At 55.2% G+C, this 23,526-nt stretch overlaps 1 long non-coding RNA gene across 3 annotated transcripts; it reads left to right on the top strand.

The window, feature by feature from the left end:
- Positions 1–4,624: 4,624 nt before the first annotated feature.
- On the top strand, positions 4,625–10,434 carry LOC139046101 (uncharacterized). Of its 3 annotated transcripts, none has more exons than XR_011505667.1 (4): positions 4,625–4,944; positions 6,167–8,189; positions 9,545–9,710; positions 10,070–10,434. It is a non-coding gene; the product is annotated as an uncharacterized lncRNA (long non-coding RNA). The 3 variants fall into 3 exon arrangements; XR_011505668.1 differs by lacking the exon at positions 4,625–4,944 and having other exon boundaries at positions 6,041–6,520; positions 8,055–8,189; XR_011505666.1 differs by lacking the exon at positions 4,625–4,944 and having other exon boundaries at positions 6,041–8,189.
- The last annotated feature ends 13,092 nt before the right edge of the window (positions 10,435–23,526 follow it).

Here is a 23,526-nt window from a genome sequence, read left to right on the forward strand (position 1 = left end):
CCGCCAGGCTCTCCCTTGTCAGCCGTGTCCCTGGCCGCCGGCCCCCAGTGTGGAGAGAGAGGTGACACCGGTCACCCTCGTGCTGCTGGGGCAGTGTGGCCAGGGGTCTGAGAGCCCAGGATGTGACGGGAGCTTGGCCTCACTTGCTGCCAACTCTCTGTGTGACCCTGGGCAAGTCTTGGTCCCGCTCTGGGCCTCAGTTTCCCCTTTTGTGGAAGGAAGGTGGCATCTCTGAGCTCTGATGTGTGAATCCGATGTGTGTGATGCTCAAGTGTCCTGGGAGACAATGAAGGCAGCAGTGACGTTAGGCGGGCAGAACTGCCTTCACATCCCGCCCCTGCTTGCCCTCGCTGGGTGACCCCGGGAAAATGACTTACCGCCCCTGAGCCGTAGCCTCCTTGCCTGTGAGAATGAAGACCATCCCCCACCTCAGGAGAGAAGCGTGAAGATGAAACGGGATCATCTCCATAAAGCACTCAGCCCAGGGCCTGGCACGGAGGCAGCGCTGTGTCGAAGCATTACTTATTGAGCACCTACTGTGTGCTGGGCACTAAGGATATAGAGAGAAATGAGATCAAGGACCTGCCTGATGGAAGTCACGCACAGAAGCCATCACCCAGTGACCGCTTCATTACGCGTGGCGGGAATGCCGGGAAGGAAAGAAACAAGGATCCCGGAAGGGTCCTGAGAGGCAGCATGGGACATGAGACTGGAAGGGCATTCTGGACAGAGGGAACAGCTGGTGCAGATGCTCAGAGTGAGGACCAAGCTGGGGGTGTTTGAGCGATATGACGGAGGCCACTCTGGCTGGAGGGGAGTGATGGAGGGAGGGGGACATGGCAGTGCAGGGCAGTGGTTAAGCTCAGAGGGTCTGGGTTTGCAATTGGCTGGGTGGCCTTGAGAAAGTTCCTGAGCCTCTCTGGTCTCCACACCTGTATCTGTTCCGTGAGATCAGCGCTGGGCTCCGCCTCACAAAGTGTGAGGACAAAAAGGAGGTGGCGGGCTTTGATGTGCTTGGAACAGCCCTGGATGAAGTAAGCACTCGGTACCCGGAGCTCTTTTTTATGGTCTTCGTTCTCGTCATCGTGGGGCACGGTGAGCACTTCGACAGATATTATTGGTTTTCTGTCGCCAGGTGCCTTTCTTTTCGGAAATACTGGAGATCAGGGGTGGTGACTGTTACAAGAAAGTTCCTACAGCTGGGGTGGTAAGAGAAAAAAAAATTGGAAACAACCTAAATGTCCATCCCTGGGAGGATGACTCCAATGAGTAGTGACATATTCACACTGCAGAGCGGTCTGTCGCGGTGACAGCGTGTCAACTGGAGCGTCACGTATCAACAAGGATCATTCTCAAACGCGGATGTGGAGCCAAGAAAGCGAGCACGGAATACACATATGGGATGCTTGCATTTATAGAAAGTTTTAAAACATGCCAGGCCACACCACGCACCATTTGCGGACTCACACGGGGGTGCAAGGACCGGCCGTGGGAGTGACACGAAGCAATCCAGGAGCTCGACCCGGCACCCCAACGCTCCTTTTCAGCCTTCTCTGCGTTATTTCTCTCACGATTGGGCATATTACACGTCTTAACTGCTTTGTTTATCGTTGGTCCTCCTTCTGCTGGAATGTCAGCTCCATGAGGCCAGGGATCTTTGCCTGATCCGGGCTATGCTGCATCCCCCAGTGCCTGGAACCGTGCCTGGACCATACTGGGCCTCAATAAATACGTATTGAACGGAGGGAAGGCGGGAGGGAGAGAGAGGGGAAGGAAAGGAAGCATGAGGGGACGAATTAGCATTGCAGAGAGAAACATGATGAAACACCGCAGAGCCCCAGATGAAACCGGAGGGAGGGCCTGAGAGGAGGGAGGCAGGCCCCCCATCACCTCTGCCCCCCCAGGAACCCAACCCCCTCCCTGGAGCTGGAGCAAGGGCAGCCCTCACTCCCCGTGGGCTGGGGAAGAAGACAGGAGGTGGGGTCCCTGAGGGCCGCGGCAGTCACCTGTCTAGTGTAAGAGATTTTTCATCTCTGAGTCAGGCAGCCCGAGAAGCACCCATTCGGGGAGCCTGGGCCCAGAGCGGTGGTGTGCTTTGCTCCTTGACACTCCGCACCACACGCTTGCCTGATGGTCTGAGGTTGAGGTCCCCCACCCTGCTTGCTTACGCCGCCAAGCAGACACCCTTGGCCCCAGGCCCGGGTCCTGTGGATTCCACCCCGTAATAGTTTCCAGGTGTGTCTGCTCCTCTCTCTCCCAGCTGCCGTCGCAGCCGCCTTGCTCATCTCCTCACGGCCATGCTGACCCCTCCAGACCCCTCCCCACAGCCCCCCTGGCCCTCTCCTGGCCCTGCTCCCTGCTCCCCCACGTCATCCCTCACTGCCCCCCACTCACCCTGCTCCCTCCCTCTCCCCACTCCCGGCCTTTACACATGCTGTTCCCTCCACTCCTCCTTCCCTCCCCCAATTCCTTCCCCATTCCCAGCCACCAACCCTGGACGGCTCCTCCTCAGGCTTCAAAAACTCAGCTTATATGCCCCCCCCCCCCACCACCACCACCAGGAAGTCTTCCTGGACTTCCCAGGCTGGGCTGCCCTCTTTGGGGCTCTCAAAGCCTGTTGCTGGTGAACTGTGACCCCCAGGAGGGCAGGAACCACGTTCTGTTCAGTACTGTATCCCCAGTGCTCGCCCAGGGCTGGCCCTGGTTAAATACACATTGAATGAATGAATGAATGAATGAACCACACCTGTCACTCCTGGATGAGTCCCAGTATCCTTTGGAAGGTCTCGACATGGATGGTGAAAGCCATCTGAACTCGCCTCCCCGGGGTCTGCCCGGCCCACAGCCCCTTCTTGCGAGGAATAAAGATGCAGGAGTTTATCGCCCTTGCGGAGCCCTCGTCCAACCCCATGTAATCCCCCGCCAGGTGGGAAAGCACGAGAGATCTGCTAACAGGCATCAGAATTCCCCCCGGCCCGATTTCCCTGCAGGAAACGGTGAGCCCCTAAATCTCCAGGGGCGTGAAATACCGCGGGGGGCACACCCTGCAGCCAGGAGGGATCAGCAGCAAGGGAGTCTGGGCCCATAAATTGCCCCAGAGCCGCTGCCCTGAGGGCTCAGCCCACAGGAGGCATCCTGAGCACTCCCACCAGGGCAGGGTGAGCAGGAGGAGAAGGTGTGGGGGAGTGGGGGTCCGGGAGGGGCTGGGCCTGGGGACCCTCCCCCAGGAGCCTGGAGCAGCTGTGCAGAGGGGCCTGGAGAGGAGGGAAGGAGGGGCCCAACCCCGCTCAGCCTCCAGCCCACCTGAAGTTTTAACCCCTGCAACAGCCCCGGGAGGAAGATGCGTTCCTCATGCCCTTGTTTCCAGACGGGGAAACTGAGGCTCAGAGAGGTTGGATGACATGCTCAATGTCACACAGCTAATTAGGGGCTCGGAGAGGCAGGCTGAGGCCAGGCCCGAGGATTTCCCTGGTACATGGAGGGGATGTTTAAACAGCATCTCTTTCTTTTCCATCCTTTTTATGTCCTTACAACTGCCCCTCCTCGGCAGCTCCATCACCTGCCGAGTCCTCTTCATGACAAAGGGGGGCAGACCTCCCGACGTCTCAGAGGAGAGGCAAGAAACAGCATCAAGTCAGGTCCCCTGTTACAGTGTCGTATTTATTTTCGAAGACATCTTCTCTTGGTGGCCACTGATAGTCATTTCTCAATATTTCCAGTAATATAAAGCTTCCTTTTAAAACTAGAGTTGTGTGTTTAAGGTGAGTCAACTTAAAGAAAAATATTAAGTCAATAACGCAGGTGGTACTGGGTTATGCCAAAAACCCCACAGCCCTTACCCCCGAACCCGCCACACGTGCGGTCGTTTCCGCCTCCCGGGGGTCAAGCCCAGAGGGCAGGGAGCTTTCCCTGCTTAGTGCACAGATTTGTCCCCAGTGGCCTAGACTAGTGCTTGGCACACAGTGAATATTTGTTAAATGAAGGTGGTGGCAATGTAGGAATGGGGTATTGAACACTCGTGCAGCCAGGCCCAGCAGTCCGTTCTCTGCGCTTCTAAAATCTCGCCATCGCGATGTTCTGTTGTTGTCCGAGATTCAACGAACCCTGAGTCTGGAGTTCTGGGGAGCTTAGACCCCAGGAGTGTCAACTCTGTGGTTCTCTGACCCCGTTGTTCTCTGTCCCCAAGGCCCCCTGTGACTCCGAGGTGAGATGCCATTAGATTCTGAGGATGAGGCTGTTACTGTGTGATTCTGTGAGGCAGCCAGGACCAAGACGAGCAGAAGCAGGTCCTCTGGCTGATGCTGAGAGAGTGAGAGGAACGGAGAGAGAAAGAGAGTGAAAGTTGGGAAGAGAGAGAGAGAAAGGAGGAGGAGAAAGTGGGGGAGAAGGAAGCGGAAGGAGAAGAGAGACAGAGAGAAAGAGGAAGAGGAAAAAGGAGAGAGACAGAGAAAGACAGAGTGGAAGTTGGGAAGACAGAGAGAAGAGAATTGAAGGGAAGAGGAAAGAAAGAGAAGAAAGAAGGGAGTGAGGGGGAGAGAGAGAGAGAGAGTTGGAGAGGGATCCAGAGAAAGAGAAAGGGCCCCACCTCCACCCACAGCCTGGCCCCTCCCCTCCCTGTGCTTCACCAGGGCCAGCGGAAGGCTGCCCTTGTGCCCACCTGCTCCAAACGACCTGTGGGTCACGGGGGCAGCAGCTCCTCCCTCTCCTTCCTCAGGCGCGGTGTGACATGACGGAGCCTCTAGCAATGAGCTTGCTGAGGGAAGAGAAGGTGCCAGTTCTGCAGGTGCACGGGCGGGGGAAACGGGTATATGCCTGTCCTCCAAATCCAGGTGCTGCTGCCAGCACTGCTGAGAGAAGTGTTGGCCGAGCCCTTCCCCTGTGCCAGGCAGGCCTTTGGAACCGTGCACACACTATCTTGTGTGGTCCTCGTAGCAGCCCCATAAGGTGGGTATGTTTGTCCCATTCTAAAGAGAAGAGGACAGAGGTACAGCAAGATTATCTGCCTTGGCCGGGTCAAGTAAAAAGAGTTTGATAAAGATTGGATGAATGAGTGGGTGGATGGATGGGTGCATGGTTGGATGGGTGGATGGGTGGGTGGATGGGTGGATGGATGGGTGGGTAGGTGGATGGATGGATGGATGGATTGGTGACTGGATGGGTGGGTGGATGGATGGATGGATGGGTAGGTGGATGGGTGGGTGGGTGGGAGGGTGGTTGGATGGGTGGATGGGTGGGTGGGTGGGTGGATGGATGGGTGGGTGGGTGCATGGGTGGATGGATGGGTGGGTGGATGGATGGATGGATGGATGGGTGAGTGGATGGGTGGGTGGGTGGGAGGGTGGTTGGATGGGTGGATGGGTGGGTGGGTGGGTGGATGGGTGGATGGACGGGTGGGTAGGTGGATGGGTGGGTGGGTGGGAGGGTGGTTGGATGGGTGGATGGGTGGATGGGTGGATGGGTGGGTGGTGGGTGCATGGGTGGATGGATGGGTGGGTGGGTGGGTGGGTGGGTGGATGGGTAGGTGGATGGATGGATGGGTGACTGGATGGGTGACTGGATGGATGGGTGGATGGATGGATGGGTGGGTGGGTGGATGGGTGGATGGATGGATGGATGGATTGGCGACTGGATGCGTGACTGGATGGGTAGGTGGATGGATGAATGGATGGATGGGTGAGTGGATGGGTGGGTGGGTGGGAGGGTGGTTGGATGGGTGGATGGGTGGGTGGGTGGGTGGATGGGTGGATGGACGGGTGGGTAGGTGGATGAATGGGTGGGTAGGTGGATGGATGGATGGATGGATTGGTGACTGGATGGGTGGGTGGATGGGTGGGTGGGTGGGTGGATGGGTAGGTGGATGGATGGATGGGTGACTGGATGGGTGACTGGATGGATGGGTGGATGGATGGATGGATGGGTGGGTGGGTGGATGGGTGGGTGGATGGATGGATGGATGGATGGATGGGTGAGTGGATGGGTGGGTGGGTGGGTGGATGGATAGGTGTGTGGATGGGTGGGTGGGTGGGTGGATGGAAGAGAATGAAGAAGGGAGGATAGCTGAATGGATGACTACAGGGCAAACAGCCATCATAGTAAAGGGTACCTCTCTCCTCCTTTCTAATCATTCCAATCATCCCCTAACTTCTTCCTCCCAATTCTGTCCCAGATGTGTCGCTATAACCTAATATCAAGATATTGAGTACAGAAAGAACCATAAGGAGATAAGAACAGAGTCTCGAACACTGTGAAACCCCCCAGACAAGAAGACAGCAGCCCCGAGAACATGCAGAAGAGTGAACACCTTAAGCAAACGCTTGAAGTGGGACCTGGGTTGACCTTGGCTCGTTTAAGGAGCAGAACTGAGAGCCGTGTGAGGGTGGAGAAGAGAGGGCATTACAGGCACAGGTCACATTTGATTTTAAAAGGCACAGGTTTCGAGCAGCTGACTGACATGGCCACTTAGACTTTGCCAGGACGGCTGATGCTCCTGGTGGAGAAGAAGGTGGAGGGAGTGAGCAAGGTGGGAGATGGCGACGAGGTGGGCAGAGGGTGGATTTGGATACGTCTGGAGGTAGAATGGTCGGGTCTTAGAGATGGGCGGTAGGCGACGAGTGAGCCAATGGGAGAAAGCAAGAGGGGACCCCCAGGTTTCTGGATGTGGATGTTGAGATCATGGTGGGAACATCAGTTTAGCTGGGGAAGACTGGCTGAGACTTTGGTGGGGAGGTCAAGGGTTCTCCTGTTGATTTATTTATGCAAAAATATTTATGGGTCCTGCTATTGTGTGGCACTGTGCTGGACTCACAAAGAATGTACCGACCCCCCCAGCTCCTGGTCACCCGGCACAGCATGTACCCAACCGGGTTACCCACCGGCTCACCAAATCCCCTGGGAGTGACAGGACCAGGTGTTCGGGCGTGTCAGGTTCTCCCCGCTCCTCCCCCTGAGACGAGCTGGCCGGATGACCAGGCCTCCCAGGGAGCGGGCGGCCTCCTCGAGTGACCGTGTACCCCTGGGTGCTAATCTCTCGCCCTCCTCCTCCTGGACAGGCACACCAGGACTGCAGTGGCCCGTGTCACCCCCAGGGTCCGTGCCCTCCCAGAGGAGAGAAGAGCTACCAGCTGGCCCTCGCTGGCTGTGTGACCTTGGGTGGGCCAGAATCCAGAAATTGTCACCCCTGGAAGGTGTCATCCATTTGACTACCACTTGCACGGCACCTTCTACATGCCAGGCTCTGAGGGAACACCCCTCAGGGACCCCCACCAACACCCTCGCCAGCCACAGATTAATCAACCAAAATTTCTAGAGCAAAGGCTTCTGGGAAACTCAGAAGACGTAGTCAGTCACAGATCACAGACACCCTCCCATGCAGTTCATCTTCACACCAGCCTCGGGGACAACCAGGGAGGAACTGAAGCCCACTGGATAGCTGGGGAAATTGAGGTCCACGGGGCCGAAGGGGCTTGCCCAGGTTGCAGAGCGACTCCGAGGTGGCCCAGGTCTCAAACCTGTGTCTTAAGACTTCTAGCCAAGGGCTCCTGTCTGGGCAGCAGCTTCATCTACTCAGAAGAGAGGCAAGTGGCCAGGTGGCCCAAGGCTCTGGGACAGAGAGGAATGATTAAGAAATGGGATGGGTTTCAGGCAGGGGTCTACAGGAATTTGAGGGTCTCCTGCCCCCTCGGGTCCCCTTCCTGGTCATTCCAACTCTGTCCCTTCCAAAAAGGTTCTGAGAGGTCCCCGGATCCCACACAGGAGCCAGGTTTGGAAAGATGAATCAGCCAGGGTTACACAAGGCTTTGCACGCTGCTAAATTTAAAGCTGCAATGTGATCCTCGGGCCAGCATCAAAACACTTAGGGAAGGCCTGGGGCCAAGCAGAGAGCTTCGGTCATCTCCCCAGGCCCTCCGAGCAAGCAGAGGGAGGCAGTTCCAGGGGGGCCCAGAGAGAGGCTCCCGAAGCCAGCCTTGCAGATAGCGGGCGAGTTACCAGCCCGCCAGCCGAGGGCTTTGCCAGCCTGTGCTGGTCACCTGAGCCACTCTCTGGTTCCTGCCTAGGGGACATTGTTCCTGATTCCAAGGTGGAAGAAAAGAGAGAGAAGACCCTGTTTAGAGGCCTTTGAGGCAAATGCTAATACTTCCTGAAGAAGGAGCAAGTTGTATTTCCCTACAAACCCTTCCACACAAATTAAGGTATGAATCAAGGTAACGAGCACTAGTATGAAGAGTTCAGAGCAAGCACGAATCCGTACCTCACCAGAGGCTCTCGTCTCCTGGGTTTGACCTACTCATCACGAACGCACATTTCACATGCAATGCACGCGGGTATGTGGAACACGGGCGTGCCCAGGTGTGCTGCATGTGTGTGTACAGACACTCACCCACATGGGCAAGTGCAAATATGCACATGTGATGAGTGCAACATACGTGCCCCCTCTCATAAGGTTCTGAACCTGACCTGCTGCACCCACTCACACACACACAGACACACACATACACACTCCGTCATCATCACAGCTGGCTCTTATAGAGAGCTTCCATGGGCCAATATCATCCTCCATAGTCATGGATGTGTTACTCATTCGATTCCCACAGCAAGGCTAAGGACTATTCTCACCCCATTTGACAGATGAGGCATCTGAGGCTAAGTGGCTTGCCTGAAGCCACACATCTGGCAACTGACACAGTCGGGATTTGAACCCACACAAGCTGGCAGCAGAATCCATGTTCTTAAACACCGTGGAGACACAAGGGCCCTTGCACCTACAGGAATACACACATATTCGCACTGGAGCATGTTTGTCCTGCTTGTGGGATGGACACACACACACACACAATGCAACCAAATGTGTGAGAACAAGAGGGAGAAAGACCCTAGTGTGTGTGGACCACAGGGCCTTTGCACTGCATTCACTCATCTAGGAACCTGGGAGAGGAAAGAAATTTGGGGGTGGGGGCAGATGGCTTTAGAGGCAGGCTTGGGATCAGGGGTTGGAGGGGTCTCAAGGTGAGGGACAAAGTGCAGGAACAAACACCTGTGTCCTTCGCCTACCCACAAGGCACTCCAACTCCTTACCCACCAAGCCCCAGGCCGGCCCTGCCCAAATGAGGGTTCCCTGGGCAAGGCCCACCTCGCTAAGATAGGGCAGCCCCCAGCCCCCGCCCTTGGCACCGCCAGAGTGCCACCCCCTCCCAGCAATGCACTGCAGGGGAGTCCAGGGGCTGCTCCCTGGGCCAGGGTGTGGCTCAAGGGGAGGGGGATGGGAAGGGGCGCAGGCAAAGTCCTCTAGGAGGTGAGAGCTTTGCCTGCGGAAAGCACAGGCCGACGCCTCTGTGGGGACCGCTGTGTCCTCGTCTGTAAGATGGGGGTGGTAGTAAACCTGGCCCACCGCGTGGTTAGGAGGACAAAATGAGAAAACCCAGGGCCAGGGCTTGCCCAGGGCTGGGCCCTCTCCTACAGACCCTATTAAGATTCATGCCATCAGCATCATCATCATCATCATTGTCGTCACTATATACATTGGCTTCTGTTGCTGGTCACTAAACAGCGGAAGGAGAGGAGAATTAAAGGGAACCAGCCCTTGGAGGTCTTACCATCTGGAGGAAACTGAGGCACAGAGAGAGGAAGAGCCAGGTGGACAACCGCCGACCCCATGGACACAGGTGTGCCAGGAGCGCCACCTGCTCCTACATGGCCAGGGGTCTGCAGCAGGAGTAAGTATAAGAGCGGCAGCTGGGGGCTGCTACGTGCTGGGTGATGTCCACACGCTGGGGTGACGCTGCCACTCCCAGATGGGGAAACAGAGGCACAGCCCTCCCAGTCACCTGCCCGGGAGGCCAGAGCCAAGTAAATGACGAGGCCGGGACTCAAGCCAGTTCTGGCGACTCCAAGCTCTCCTTCTCCAGCCAGCCCCGGGGCCCTGTCCCTCTGTCGCCTGCCTCCCCCAGGGTCCAACTCCAGACAGTGGCATTTTCTTCCTCTTGCCCAGATGGTGCCTGTCTCTTTGTCTTGAGGGTTTTCCCCCTTCCTTTTTCTTTCTTCTCGCTTTCTTTCTTTCTTCCCCAATTCGAAGGATGAAGGAGCAACTCCCTGGATGGCATGTGAAAACAAAAGGAGCTGCTGTCAGCCAGCCTGTGGCAGCCGCGCCACCCAGAGCTGGGGGATATGGAAATGAGCTGGTGGGGATGCAAATGAGGCTCCTGGGTGATTTGCATGGAGCCGGCCGGGGCGGGGCCGAGGTGGAGCAGGTGGGAGAGGCTGCTGGGAATTCTCCACAAGCCCGCCTTGGGGGCCCTTCTCCCAGGTACGTGGCTTCTCCAGGCCAGCCTCCCCTGGGAAGACCTCCCTGAATGCTCTGGCCTCTGCTGTCTGCACAGCTGTTGGGGTGTAATAATTGCTATTTATGTAAATAAAAGTAATTTTCTATTTGTTACCTCATGGGGCAAACACGCGGCTGGTTGGATTTTTTTATCAAATTTGAAGGGTAAGTTTGGTCTGACTTAACAAGGTTCTCCTGTGTGGCAACTGAGTAAGAGAAACTACCATAGGAAGTGCCTTGGACAGGAAATGTACAGAGGCATCCTCTCAGCCCTGGGCTGAGCCCCAAGGGCAGGCTCTGAGGACTGTGGGTAATGCCGTGGTGCAGGGTGCAGGCTGAGGACGCCAGGCGGCAAAGACTCTCCAACAGTGCCAGGGTGGGAAGGATGAGGGGGCAGCAGAAGGAAGGATGGGTAGATGAGTGGAAGGAGAGAAGGAAAGAAACGAGGAAGGGATGGAGGGAGGAAGGATGATGCATGGATGATGGATGGATGATGGATGGATGGATGGATGGATGGAGGGAGGAAGGATGATGCATGGATGATGGATGGATGATGGATGGATGGATGGATGGAGGGAGGGAGGAAGGATGATGCATGGATGATGGATGGATGGATGGATGGATGGAGGGAGGAAGGATGATGCATGGATGATGGATGGATGATGGATGGATGGATGGATGGATGGATGGATGGATGGAGGGAGGAAGGATGATGCATGGATGATGGATGGATGATGGATGGATGATGGATGGATGGAGGGAGGAAGGATGATGCATGGATGATGGATGGATGATGGATGGATGGATGGATGGATGGATGGATGATGGACAGATGGGTGGATGAATGAGTAGATGGATGGATGGATGGATGGAGGGAGGAAGGATGATGCATGGATGATGCATGGATGATGGATGGATGATGGATGGATGGAGGGAGGAAGGATGATGCATGGATGATGGATGGATGATGGATGGATGGATGGATGATGGACAGATGGGTGGATGAATGAGTAGATGGATGGATGGATGGATGGACGGATATATGAATGGATGATGGGTGGACAGATGGAAGGATAGATGGACAGATGGATGATGGATGGATGGATACATGGATGGTTGATGGGTGGACGGATGGAAGGATGGATGAATGAATGAGTAGATGGATGGATGGATGGATGGATGACGGATGGATGGATGGATGAATGAGTGGACGGATGGATGGACAGGTGCATGGAAGGATGAAGCGATGGAAGGATGGATAGGTGGAAGGAAAGACGGAAGGAGAAAGGGAATCAAGGAAAGAAGGAAGGGCAAAGGGGAATGAAAGGTGTACTGGTCAGCTCAGGTTGCCATGACAAAATGCCCTAGACTGGATGGCTTAAGCAACATAAATTTACTTTGTCACAGTTCTAGAAGCTGGAAATTAAGATCAAGGTTCAGGCTGATTCAGTTTCTGGTGAGGCTTCTCTTCCTGACACACGTCGTCTTTCCTCTGTGTGCACATGGGAGAGAGAGCCAGCTCTCTGGTGTCTCTTCTTATGAGGACACCAATCCTATTGGATCAGGGCCCCACTATTATGACCTCTTAACTTTAATGGCTTCCTTAGAGGCGCCCTCTCCAAATGCAGCCACACTGGGGGTTAGGGCTCCAATGTATGAATTTGGAGGACACACACATTGAGTCCACAGGTAGGTGGCTGGATGGCTGGGTGGGTGGGGAAGCCTCACATCCTTCCCTGCTCCTCCATTCCTTCAACAAGGCTTTCTGAAGCCTCTGCACTGAGGCCGGGGCCGGACCAGGTCGGGTGCTCCCAGCCACCCAAATTTCTCTTCCTCTTGTCATATTCTCCTTACCTCTGAGGAAATCGGTAGAAAGTCTAGAAATTTTATTAGCCCACTGCCTAATTTAGCCCACCATCGTAATTCCATGATTATGTCACAGCTATCAGCCAACACCAAGTCTGGCCATCATCACTGGCATTCATTACCAAATATGGCAGCCATCACCAACAGCCATTATTCAACATGGCCACCACCCCTGGGAGAAGAGTCATTTCATTTTAATTCTCCACATTCCAGTGAGAGCCAGAGGGTCCCTGCGGTAGGCTTGGAGGGCCCTGGAACAGCTCCCTCCCCGACAGCTTCTTGTTTCACCTATGAACGCAAGCTCACCCCACCAGCACCCTAGGCGGGGGGTCCATTTATATCCTGGTTGCCACATTGCCAGGCCTTGGTGCCCCATTTGAAAGTCAACTTTCCCCAACTTTCTGCAAGGTGAGCCAACCATGAAGACAGGGGAGCACTGGACAAGGAGTCAGCCACTGCAAGATACAGTTCCAGCTCGGCGGCTGGGCTGCAGGTGACCCCCATTCAGGGCTCAAATGCCCACAGCGTGCAGCGCAGCCTGGGCACCTTGGCCGGCTCTGCGGCTCCGTTTCATCATTGACAAGGGGCTGCAGATCTTTTAAAATCAACCAAGCCAACATCTGACATGCTCTAAATGCTGCCCCGGCGAGGTTAGGACCCCCAGGCTGAGCAGGGCCTCTGCTCTGACTCGGAGATTCCAATATTTATTCTAAGAACACAAGAACCTGGTACCTAAGCTTCCATCCTCTCTGCTAAATTCTTCTTTCATCCAAAACAATTTCTCTGGAGTTGGAGCAGAGCTAGAAGCAGTTTCTGGCAAACCCTCTGGGGTCTTGGCTGCACCAGCACTCCCCAGCCTCCAGCGGCCAAGGTGCACCCTCCCCCTGCTGTGATGGCCAAGGCGGGTGGTGAGGCACAGGGAAGCGAGGAAGCAGGTGACAGCCCATTTGTCAGGCCTGCGGTGGGCAGAGAAAGGAGGACCAGTGACAGACAACCCTCTGCTGCCTCAGGCCGGGGGAGGGGAGGGCCAGGATGGGACTGGAGAGAGGCCTGCCCTGCCCTTCTGTGTTTCTGCCCCTCGAAGTTGGGTCCCACCAGGATCTCCACCCTGAGAAACCCAAGAGGCTGCTCAGCAACAATTCTGAGGGCAATGGGGAGCGGGGGCGTCCCCGGGTCAGCAGGAGACGAAATCGATGATACTATCACTGTCACTTTTATATTACTATCTAATAACGACTGGGGGGTCACAAGGCTCACTTTGGATTCAGACATCTCTGGTTCAAACACAGTCCTGCCGCTTAATGACCTCGAGGGTCGCTTTGCCTTTGTGAACCTCAGTGTTCTCATCTGTGAAATGGGCACATGGATTATTCCCAGGGCTGAGACGTGCTGAGCAATTGCCAGGGGCCCAGCAACAGCCTGGAGAAGGCTGCCTTGTCTGCCCTAGAGAACAACCCCGGCAGGTGGGTTCTCCTTCGGTTATCCCCACCTCAGGAGGAGGGGTCTGAGGGATGAGGAAAAAGTCACGTGCCCAGGACCACACAGAGCAAAGCTGCGATTCTAGCCTGACTCTGAGGCCCAGCTTGTTAACAGCACATTCCCACCCACCCAGCAAGCACTGCCCGGGGTCCCAAGGGAGACCAGGCAGCACAGGCCTTGGAGACAGAGATTCAGGGGTCCCAGAACTAGGTTCTGCTGGGCAGCTTTGAGCAGGTTCCTCGACATCTCTGGGTCTCCTCGGCCTTACCTGTGAAATGGAGGAAGGGGTTGTGCCCTGCGGGTTGGGTGTGAGAGTCAGACAGTCCATGTGGAAGAGCCCAGCTCACGCCAGCAAAGGGCAGTTCCTTCAGCCTCACATCTCTGCCCGCAGGCCCGCCTCTCTCCAGCAACCGCCCCACCTGCACTGCCTGGGCCACACAATCAGCCCACAGCCAAAGCCGCTGCCCAAACCACCAAGCCACATACCACCAGCAGCCGGCATCACGCGCTTACCAAGAGCTCACGATGCACAAAGGCCTCTCTGGGCGTGAAATGGGGACAGCCCCAGGACAACTTGTCCCCCCACCTTACAGATGGGAGGGTAGAACCCCGGGGAAACCAACAGGACTCCCCACCCAGCTAGAGAGGAGCAGGCCCAGGATGTGACCCAGGTCTGCCACCCACACTTGCCACGGGGCCTCTGTAACTGACAGCCACTGGCATTTAAGTGACCCCCAGGGGCCACGGGCCATTTACCGGCTTGAGGCAGAGGAAGGTGAGAAGTGGCTCATGAGATTGTTCCACGGAGAGCCCATCTTACAGATTGAGGTCTCAGGGTGCTCCAAGATGTTCATTAGGCTCCTTTTCCATGTCAGGCCCAGAGGATCCCTGAGGCTGAAACACAGGAGGATCCCTATGTTCAAGGTCACGCGGGCAGTGTGTGGGCAGCCCAGGCTGCCTTCCCCCCCAGCCAGGAAGAGCTCGGTTTGCGGGCGGCCAGAATCGGCCGCTCCACACTCCATCCACTCCCCACCGATCGTGTTGACGGTCACCTTCTCTCCTTTGTTGCTGCCTCCGCCCCACGTCCTTGCCATCAATCCCCTGCCAGCCGGGATGGCCGGGCCGTCTCCTCGCTCAGGACGTGCCCCGTGGAGACACTCACACTCCGGGTGTGCTTGCTGCCCGGCCGCCTCCACCAAGCCCTTCCAGTGGATTTCCCGGTGATTTAAGGTCAATAAGGGAAGTTTGCAGGCCCCCATTTCGACGCCAGCAGTCCCGAGCATCTGGAAGGCGAAAAAAACATCCCCTCGCTAAACGGTGACGTCTTGTCGAATGGGACCCTGTGACTTACAGTTCTCTCCTCTTCGCTGCACTTGAATATTAACCGTTGTATTAATAGCTCACTCTTAATTATCCATGAGTAATGTACTACGGCTTGGAAATTAATGAAGGGAAGGACCCAAACGAGAATATTTCCCACTCCTCTGGGTGCCGCGGGGCTGATGGGAGAGGGAGATTTGCATATGATTTGCATGAGACACTGTGGGTTTGGGGCCCTGGCTGGGAGGGTGGGAGAAAGACATGTGGGCTCGAATGTGGGGGCTTGCTGTGGACCCAGCCACTTTCCAGCACTTTCCAAAGACAGAACTCACTTCTCTCGCTCCTCCCTGCCAGCTTTTGCCCATCCTGATGCCCCTGCCAGGAAGGCCCCCCGAGCTACCTCTATAAGTAAGATAAAAATTATCATGATAGCTGCCATGTAAGGGCAATTTAACACTCAAACACATGTACAAATGTGTTTACATACCTAACACACACATACAGATACCAGTGTTGGTGCATATATATTCATGCACGCACACACACATTTACAATTTTTAAAAGCATATATTTCAGAAAACAATCTGGCAAGTCTTCAAATAATTAAACCTTGAGTTACCATCTGACCCAGTAATTCCTCTACCAGGGGGGTACACGCAGGAAAAATGAATACACACGGACATACGAAATGTACACGGATGTCAGCAGCATTATTAGTAATAGTCAAAAGATGGGAACAACCCAAATGTGCATCAACCAGTCAACAGTGAACAGAATGTGGTACGTCCATACAGTGGAATATTATTCAGTCATGAAAAGGAATGGAGCACTGACATGTGCTACAACTCGGATGAAACTCAGAAACGTTACTCCTGATGAAAGAAGCTGGACACAGAAGGCCACATGTTGCATGGTTTCTTTTATACAAAATGTCCAGAACAGGCAGATCTGTAGAGACAGAGGGTAGACTCATGGTTGCCTAGGGCTGGGAGGAGGAAGGAATTGGGGGGTGAGAGCTAAGGGCACAGGGTTTCTCTGTGAGGTGATGGAAGTGTTCCAAAATTTATTGTCGTGATGGTTGCACAATTCTTGAATATACTAAAAACCGCTGAATTTACCCTTCAAACGGGTGAATTGTATGGTACGTGAATTATATCTCAATAAAGTTTAAAAAAAATCCATGTATTTACACACTGTCCCTTCTAGGACTTGGCATATGCTGCTCCCACTGGTGAGAACGCCCTTCCCCATCTCCCTTCCTCTAACCAGTGGTAGGCATCCCCCTGGGGGCTCAGCAGCAGAACCCCGGGTGGGGCACCTGGGGTTTGCAGACACCTGTCTATAGGCCAGCTGCACCCCACGAGCTCTGTGATCCTGGGCGGGTGACTTCATGGCCATGTCTGTTGCGTCCACACAGGTGGGGAAGGGGTGAGCTGGTGGGGCTGAGAGGAAGGCACTCGGTCCGGGCTCTGGCCTCAACATGACACCGAGGTCATAGGGAGGGTCATAGGGAGGGTCACAGGGTGGCGGAGCAAAGCAGGATACAGCCAGCCTGGCTCCGGCTGATGCCCGGACAGGGGGTGACCTAGGGCATGGCGGGGCAGGCAGGTGTCAGCCAGGCCAGGGGAGCAATTTGCTGTTCCCATCCCCCTGCAGTGCAAAAAGGGGTTTCAGTCTGTGGCCGAGCCGATGGGCCCACCTGTCAGCTCCTGGGGGCGGCGAGGGCCCTGTAAGAGCCACATGCTCCAGGAGCTGGATGTGCAGGGCCTCAGCAGCTGCCAGCCACAGCCCATGGCAGCCAGGGGCCTTTTAGAATGTGGGTCCCGTCGCGTCCCTCCCCTGCTTACATCCCTCTGCTCACCTCTCACCTGGACCCTGTGCCCCGGTCGCCCCAGCTCTCTGACCCGGCTCCTCCTGCTCTTTCCCTTGCTCACGCCAAGCCAGCCTCCGGCCCGCTCCCCACTCCTTCCAACCCTTGAGCTCAGACTCAGCCCCCGGAGAGACCATCTCCGCCTCCACTCTGCCTTCCTCTCCAATCGCTCTAGTCGCAAACTGCAACTGTGGGATCACTCGTCATTTGTCTGATGACCAAGATCTTGCAGCTTCCCCCACGGGACAGAAGCTTCAGGGGAGCGGGGCCGGGTCTGTCTGCTTCAGCCCCGACTCCTCAGGGCCCGCACAGCTCCTGGCATCCAGGTGGCACCATAACGACTGTCCAATAAATGCCCAAGGCAGGCAGCCTGGTCCCAGCCCCCTGTCCACCTCTGATTGGCTGGGGGACCTTGAACGGGTCCCACGTCCTCTCTAGATGATGGGCCCAACCTTTCTGAGCAAAGGATTCTCCTTTTTGATCAAAATTGTAGGTGGCTCCTCAGTATCTAAAGCAGCTAGAGATAGAGTTGTGCGAACTCAGAGTTCGGGGGTTGGGACCCCAGGTGCCCAGTCCCGCCTTTGTCACCCTTCCCTACAAAACCATGGGGCTCCTCAGACCGCAGGGACTGGTAATATCCATCAAAGATGCCCACACATCAGAATATCCCACTGCTGGGCTTACGTCCACGTGGACCTCTCTCGACGCGTCATAAAACTAGCAGGTTACAAGTCTGTGCATCCAGCGTGATGCCAACCACACAGAGAGAAACGCAGAGAGCACGAATCTGGGAGGAAACGCACCCAAATGTCAACCTTGATCATCCTGACGGTGGAAACGGTGGGAGGGGGGTCTCCTCCTTCATACTTTTATCATTTTTTAAATTTTCCACAATGAATAGTTCTTTGTTCTTCAGGATGAAAAGGTTATTAAAAGAAAGAAAAGCTCTAAAACTTAACCAAGAATGTAGGGCTACATCATTTCCCAGGGTTCCTCCAGGTCTGGAAAATGCAGCGACTGAGTGAAGGAAGAAGCTAATGGGAGTGAGGTCTCCAGACCCGTCTTCCTCTTGGCCACAGGATTCTGGCTTCATTCATTCACTCACTGGCTCACTTAACTCACATTTGCTGACCTCCTCCCAACCTCAATGTTGCCATCTGTGAAATGGGGATGATTCCAGCATCCACCTCGAAGGTTCAGCACAAGAACTAGAGGAGACCCCAGATGGATGCATTTAATAAGGCACCTGGCACGGAAGAAACCAAAAGTAAATGCGCTAATAGGAAGACGACGAAAAAGAGACGTAGAGCCCCCACCCATCAGGGACAAACCCAGGCAACATTATAGCGTGGTTCCTTCCAGACATTTTCTCTCTGCATGGATTTAGAGAGAGAGAGAGAGAAAAAAAAAAAAAATTTTTTTACAAGAATTAGGATCACATTATCATTCTGTTTTGTAATCTGATTTTTTTTTTCAGTTCACAGCCTGAACATTTGAATGTCAGCAAATTCTCTTCTAAAACCTGATTTTCACGGCTGAACTGCTCTTCAGCATACAGCCATATCTTAATTTATTTAAGCAATATTAGGAAAAATTAGTGAAGGATAAGCAACAATAATTAAATAGCAAAATAAGCAACAATGGCTTCCCTCGTTGGTCCTGTTGTTTGTTTCCATTTGTTTACTATAAACAATGCTGCAGTGGACATCCTTGTTGATAAATCTTTATCCGCAGGAAACAGATGTCTGAGGCTTTCTGAAGGAATTAATGCCCAAAGCTGAGACCAGAAGTAAGCTTCCCTGAGTGTGTTGCCCCCGTGATGTGCTCACAGAGGAGGGGACGGTCACTCTGGGGGCATTATTTCAGGGCCACGTGTTGTGTTGGGTCCAGTCACTGAATCTCCACAATAGCCTGTGAGATGGGTACTAGGACCCCATTTTCCCGATACAGAAACTGAGGCCCACAAAATTATAATACCGCCCTGCATTTATAAAGCTTTTTCATCTTTTAGTCATTTCGATGGATATGCAACATTGTAGCAAACTGCCTTCCCACTGGTTACGCATGGGAAAGCCTGTTTACCCACACCATCACCAACACTGGGTGGTCTGATTTGTATCAGTTAGCAATTGCTGCGTAACAAGCCACCACCAAACTCAATGGCCTGAAGCAGTAAGCGTTTATTATTGCTCGTGTGTCTGCGGGTCAGCTGGGCAGTTCATCTGCTAGGCTCACTTAGGCATCTTTGGTTTTATTGGTCTTCATGGGGAGCTCTCATACGTCCAGGGCTTGGCCCTGCTCCCTGTGGCCTCTCATCCTCCTGCGGGCTAGCCCGGGCTTGTTCACATGGCGGCAGCAGCGTTCCAAGGGAGCGAACGGAAGCTGCAAGGCCCCTTACGGCCTAGGCTCAGAACGGGCAGCGTGGCACATCTACCACCTCCAATTGGCCAGCACGAGTCACGTGACGCAGCCCTGATTCAGCAGGTGGGAAATAGACTCCATCACTGCAAAGCCACTTTGCAAACGGTAGTGATGTATGGAGGGCTAGAGAATTGGGAAAAAGTCTGCAATCAATTTGTCACATTTTTTAATTAAATTTTTTTAATGTTTACTAATTTTATCACTTTGCAAAAACACACTTTATTGTGTATTTTTGGATCACCTGCAACAGAGATTATGTTTTTTTCCTTCCATCTGTTTATTTCCGTTCGTCAGTTGACTCCTTGCACCCGAGCGCTGGTCTTACGTCCACCCTGGCCCGACTCCCCTCGAAAGTCCCACTCACGTCCCTCCTGGAAGCCGGCCATCACCCCCACACATCAACGCCCTGCCCATAATGAATAGCCCAGGAGCCCGCAGGAGAGAGTCGTGCCCACCCGCCGCCCACATGCCCCCAGGGACGAGCCCTGTGATGACACCATCCATCACTGCCACCCTCGGTGGCTGGGCGCCCCAGGCCTGGCCCGAGAGAGGAGGAAGCTCTGCCCACAGCTCAGTGGAGCCCTTAATGATTACGTCAAGTGGCAAGCCATTTATTAGTCTCCTTAGCGGCCAAAAAAAATAAGGCCTGAGCAGCCAGCAAGCACATTGGGGGTCTGCGGCTTATATTTCTTACGGCTGTTTCCAGCCTCAGACACTGAGGGGGACATGAGTGGTGGTGGACAAGCCCTGTTGGGGGTGAGCAGGAGTTCCGGGCTCTAATCTGTCTCTGCTGAGAGATGGTGGGCACAGAGATTTCGCCTGGCCTGTCCAAGGTCACACAGCACCTAGGCCGGCCCCTCCCACTGGGCAATGCTGCCTCTCTCTCTGTGTCCATGAGAACAGCTCCTGTGTTTTCTCATAGACTGCCTCAGACCGTGCTTGGGAGTTTGGTAAGTAGAGATTAGACACAAGAAGACACAGATAAGGAGCAATACAGGACGCTCTGGAATTGGGGAGGGGAACAGGTTCCAGGTCCCGGCGTTTCCCTCCCAGAGCCGCGGTCTCCCATCTGTAAAATGGGCCTGGCGGGCGTCAGCTCCGTGGACCCGCCTGCCCTGCAGCCAGAAGGGCTCCACCCGGCTCAAACATTTTGCTGCTGCCGTCTTGGAATCCTTACTGACTTTCTCTTTGAACCTGTGTTTTCTGAGTGAAGGCCGACGGGACGATGGAGCATGCGTGTGAGCAGACGAGATACACGGAAGACAGGAAAAAGCTTTCTATGTTGGTACCTTTCTTGGCGCTTTTTTCCTGCTTTCTGAACAAGGAGCCCTGCGTGGTTATCTTGCACTGGACCCCGCCCTGGGGGTGATGACCCCTCCAAGGCCTCGCCCCCCGGGCATCGAGGGCCCCACCTGCCTCGCCCTCCGCAGCCCCTCAGCTCCATCAGAATCCTGGAGGCGTGGGGGGGTCGGTTATCCTGGACCACGTCCCCCCCTCCTCCTGCACCCAGACAGCACCAAGTCCTTCCGCCTCCTTCTCTTCCCTGACACCGCCTCTGCTCTGGGCCAGTCCCCCATGATCGCTCCCCTGGATGGTCCCACCCCTGCCCTCCGGCCTCTAGTCTACAGTCAACCCCCCCCCACACACACACGCCTCCTTCTCTGGTTCCCCAAGCTGCCAAACTGAGCCTCAAACTCCCCCTCTAGGCTCCAGCCATTCTCTACCAACTGCTGGTTGGCAGTCCCCAAGTTCTACGAGTCCTTTATTCTCCTACTGTCTGAACAGCTCATGTTTATTGAGCGCCTACTGTGTACCAGACCCCACGTTAAGCACCCGATATGGATGATCCCATTGTCATCCTCACACCCATCCCGTGACATAAGCCCTACGAATATCTTCAACTTACATGTGAGGAAACAGGCACAGAGCAGTTCATTCACTTGCTCGAGGTCACACAGCAAGTGGCAGAGTCAGGAGTTAACCCCGCGGACCAACTCCAGCTCCCAAACCCCTAACCATCACAGGACTTCTCCTTTGTGCCTTTGCACAAGCCAGGCCTTCCTCCAGGAATGCCCTCTTGAAGGACTTAACCCACTCTTTGCCAAGTCGGTGAGTGGGTGAATGATTTTGTCCCTTGCTGTGTGGCTTTGAGTAAAGCGCTCCCCCTCTCTGGGCTTCCATTTCTTCTCGCATCCAGAGGGAGTGAGCTCAGACCCACACGCCAAGCAAACTGAGGTCTTGGATTGACTGGGATTGGCTGCAGCTGCTGGGAGGGAGCAAGACAGAGGTAGCCGCCCCCTGAGGCCAAGGTTATATCTGGGCCATGACTAAGTGTGCTCAGCCGTGACCCGTCTGTCTGTGCACATCCATCACCATGGGGAGGGGGCGGGGGGCCATGTCACCTCCTCCCCAAAGGCTAGAGCTGGGCGGCTCACGCTCCCTGTTTCTCCTGCCCTCGACCGTCCCACCCAGGACTCCGCTGCTCTGGGTGCACACCCTTCCTTCCCAGGCAGGAAGAGCCAGGAGGAGCCAGGGCTGATCCAAGCTGTGACCTTGAGAAAGTCCTTTGTGCAGCCAGCGAGCCGATATCCATTGTCCCCCTAATCCTGCTGACCGGGGCCGGGTCCTGCACTGACTGCGCATTCTCTCCTTGAACTTGCCCCGCAGCCCCGTGCCACGTGCTCCCATCACATCCACGTCACAGAGGGAGACCCTGAGACCTGGAGGGGGTGGGACCAGCCCGCGGTCACACAGAGGCTGTGGCTGCACCCCTGGGCTTGACCGCCAACCTTGTGCGGGCAACTGGGGACAGCAGCGACCAAGGACAAACCCAGTGCCCCCTCTGAGGCTTCCATGAGCAAGTGCACGCTCACCAGTGTCCCCAGTCACCCTTCCTTACTAAGGCAAAAGGCCCGCCCAGGACCCAGCCGCTTGCAGATGGAGGCAAACAGGTCTGTGTCCCTGCCCTGCCACCCTCGGCGAGCACCTGACTTCAGCCCCCCTGCAAAGTCAGGCTGTGTGACTGTGGGCAAGTCACTGTACCTCTCTGAGCTGCCTTTCTCTCCTTCATCAATAGGCCTCACAGAGGCAGTCCACCACGTGGCTTATTTAGCTGGAGCCTCAAAGCCCTCCATAGCAGGTGGCTATGATTCCCATTATCTAGATGTGGAAACTGAGGCTCAGAGAAAGGGAAGCTACTCGCCAAGGTCAGGAAGTGCATCGAGGGCTCAGCAGAGGATGTGGGCAGAGGGGCTTCCCGCCCGGACCCGAGGCCCCGGGCCAGCCAGAAGGGAGCGACAGTAACACTTTCATGGCCGAGCTGCTCCCCGCCCCCCTCCTGAGGCTGCAAACAAAGCTGCCTTTATCCAGACTGGAGCTGCATTCCTCAGTGACACATGAGGACAAAGGCGGGGGCCACCGGCAGCGACAGGAAAGCCCTACTGCCCCAAACCAGTTTGCAGCTTCCCACGCCCCACCCCCACCCGCACGGCCTCCCGGGGCCTCGGGCTCAGCCCAGGGGAGTCCTGGGAGGAAGCCATCCACCTGGCCTCTCCTGCCCTCGGGGGAGCTGGGCTGTCTGTCCTGGTGAGGAGGCCAGGCTCACGCAGCCTGGGGCCCTGGGCAAGTCTCCACCTCTCCAGGCCTCTGTTCCCATGTCTATAAATTGGGGTAGATGCCCAGGGGAGGCGATCATTGTTGTTGGTGTTGTTGTTACTATTACTGGTTTCCCACTTCCAGCCATTTCTGAGCTGCTTTCAGTTCCTTAGAGAGCCACTCTCAGAGTTTAGCACACGCTGTTCCCTCTGTTTGATATGCCCCCCACCCCCAACTCCTCCCCTGGTTAATTCCTGCAGGTGTTTCCCTAAACATCCCCTCCTCGAGGCAGCCTGCCTGACAGCCACCATCCCGGGCTGATTTAGGGGCCTCCTGTGGGCTTCCACATGCCCTGTGTGTCTCCATCAAAGCCTCCAACACCCTGAATTATCACCATCTACTAACCTGCTGTCACCCCCCACCAGGCTCACAGCCCCTTAAGGGTAAACCACAGCTGTGCTTGTGGGGTGAGTGAGTGGGTGGGTGGGTGGATGGATGGGTGGATAGTGGGTGAATGGGTAGATGGATAGATGGATGTGTGGTTGAATGGGTGGATGGGTAGATGAGTGGATGGATGGGTGGATGGGTGGATGGATGGGTGGATGGTGGGTAGATGGATGGGAGGATGGATGGATAGGTAGATGGGTGGATGGATAGGTGG

Source organism: Equus asinus, chromosome 8, assembly GCF_041296235.1.
Source record: "Equus asinus isolate D_3611 breed Donkey chromosome 8, EquAss-T2T_v2, whole genome shotgun sequence".
NCBI classification, from domain to species: Eukaryota; Metazoa; Chordata; class Mammalia; order Perissodactyla; family Equidae; genus Equus; species Equus asinus.